Raw genomic sequence first — 2850 nt, 5'->3', positions numbered from 1 at the left:
TATCTTCCCTTAAACAGTCAGTTGAGGACATGAGGCGGCCGGACAATCAATTAATGCCTGTCCAGGCGCCTCAAACACCGTCAGGGGCTGTAAAACGCCCTTTGCCTCAGTCGGTCGACACAGACCCAGACACGGGCACTGATTCCAGTGACGACGGTAGAAATTCAAACGTATTTTCCAGTAGGGCCACACGTTATATGATTTTGGCAATGAAGGAGACGTTACATTTAGCTGATACTACAGATACCGTAAAACAGGGTATTATGTATGGTGTGAAAAAACTACAAACAGTTTTTCCTGAATCAGAAGAATTAAATGACGTGTGTGATGAAGCGTGGGTTGCTCCTGATAAAAAGTTGATAATTTCAAAAAAGTTATTGGCATTATACCCTTTCCCGCCAGAGGTTAGGGCGCGCTGGGAAACACCCCCTAAGGTGGACAAGGCGCTCACACGCTTATCCAAACAAGTGGCGTTACCCTCTCCTGAGACGGCCGCACTTAAGGATCCATCAGATAGAAAGATGGAAGTTATTCAAAAGAATATATACACACATGCAGGTGTTATACTACGACCAGCTATAGCAACTGCCTGGATGTGCAGTGCTGGAGTAGTTTGGTCAGAATCCCTGATTGAAAATATTGATACCCTAGATAGGGACAATGTTTTACTGTCGTTAGAACAAATAAAGGATGCATTTATCTATATGCGTGATGCACAGAGGGATATTTGCACACTGGCATCTCGGGTGAGTGCTATGTCCATTTCAGCCAGAAGAGCCTTATGGACACGACAGTGGACAGGCGATGCGGATTCAAAACGTCACATGGAGGTTTTGCCGTATAAAGGGGAGGAGTTATTTGGAGTTGGTCTATCAGACTTGGTGGCCACGGCTACTGCCGGGAAATCCACTTTTTTACCTCAAGTCACTCCCCAACAGAGAAAGGCACCGACCTTTCAACCGCAGCCTTTTCGCTCCTACAAAAATAAGAGAGCAAAGGGCTTGTCGTACCTGCCACGAGGCAGAGGAAGAGGGAAGAGACACCAACAGGCAGCTCCTTCCCAGGAACAGAAGCCCTCCCCGGCTCCTGCAAAAACCTCAGCATGACGCTGGGGCCTCTCAAGCGGACTCGGGGACAGTGGGGGGCCGTCTCAAAAATTACAGCGCGCAGTGGGCTCACTCGCAGGTAGACCCCTGGATCCTGCAGATAATATCTCAGGGGTACAGGTTGGAATTAGAGACGGATCCTCCTCATCGTTTCCTGAAGTCTGCCTTACCAACCGTCTCTTCCGAAAGGGAGAGGGTGTTGGAAGCCATTCACAAGCTGTACGCTCAGCAGGTGATAGTCAAAGTACCCCTATTACAACAAGGAAAGGGGTATTATTCCACTCTATTTGTGGTACCGAAGCCGGATGGCTCGGTAAGGCCTATTCTAAATCTGAAGTCCTTGAACCTCTACATAAAAAAGTTCAAGTTCAAGATGGAGTCACTCAGAGCAGTGATAGCGAACCTGGAAGAAGGGGACTTTATGGTATCCTTGGACATCAAGGATGCGTATTTACACGTTCCGATTCACCCCGCACACCAGGGGTACCTCAGGTTCATTGTTCAAAACTGTCACTATCAGTTTCAGACGCTGCCGTTCGGATTGTCCACGGCGCCTCGGGTCTTTACCAAGGTAATGGCCGAGATGATGATTCTTCTTCGAAGAAAAGGCGTATTAGTTATCCCATACTTGGACGATCTCCTAATAAGGGCAAGGTCCAGAGAACAGCTGGAGACAGCTTTAGCACTATCTCAAGAGGTGCTAAGACAACACGGGTGGATTCTGAATATTCCAAAATCCCATTTAATCCCGACAACTCGTCTGCTGTTCCTAGGAATGATTCTGGACACGGTTCAGAAAAAGGTTTTCCTTCCAGAGGAAAAAGCCAAGGAGTTATCCGATCTGGTCAGGAACCTCCTAAAACCAGGAAAAGTGTCAGTACATCAATGCACAAGAGTCCTGGGAAAAATGGTGGCTTCTTACGAAGCAATTCCATTCGGCAGATTCCATGCAAGAATATTCCAAAGGGATCTGTTGGACAAATGGTCAGGGTCGCATCTGCAGATGCACCTGCGAATAACCCTGTCACCAAAGACAAGGGTGTCACTTCTGTGGTGGTTGCAGAAGGCTCACCTATTAGAAGGCCGCAGATTCGGCATTCAGGATTGGATCCTGGTGACCACGGACGCCAGCCTGAGAGGCTGGGGAGCAGTCACACAAGGAAGAAACTTCCAGGGAGTATGGACGAGTCTGGAAAAGTCTCTTCACATAAACATTCTGGAACTAAGAGCAATCTACAATGCTCTAAGCCAGGCGGAACTTCTCCTGCAAGGAAAGCCGGTGTTGATTCAGTCGGACAACATCACGGCGGTCGCCCATGTAAACAGGCAGGGCGGCACAAGAAGCAGGAGTGCAATGGCAGAAGCTGCCAAGATTCTTCGCTGGGCGGAGAATCACGTGATAGCACTGTCAGCAGTGTTCATCCCGGGCGTGGACAACTGGGAAGCAGACTTCCTCAGCAGACACGATCTTCATCCGGGAGAGTGGGGTCTACATCCAGAAGTCTTCAACATGTTAATAGACCGTTGGGAAAGACCAATTGTAGACATGATGGCGTCTCGCCTCAACAAGAAACTGGACAAATATTGCGCCAGGTCAAGAGATCCACAGGCAATAGCTGTGGACGCACTGGTAACTCCTTGGGTGTACCAGTCAGTGTATGTGTTTCCTCCTCTGCCGCTCATACCAAAGGTATTGAAGATCATACGGCAAAGAAGAGTAAGAACAATACTAGTGGTTCCGGAT

The sequence above is a fragment of the Pseudophryne corroboree genome, chromosome 11 (assembly GCF_028390025.1).
Source record: "Pseudophryne corroboree isolate aPseCor3 chromosome 11, aPseCor3.hap2, whole genome shotgun sequence".
Taxonomy (NCBI): Eukaryota; Metazoa; Chordata; class Amphibia; order Anura; family Myobatrachidae; genus Pseudophryne; species Pseudophryne corroboree.
The sequence above is the reverse complement of the archived record's forward strand: the minus strand, read 5'-3'. Positions refer to the sequence as shown.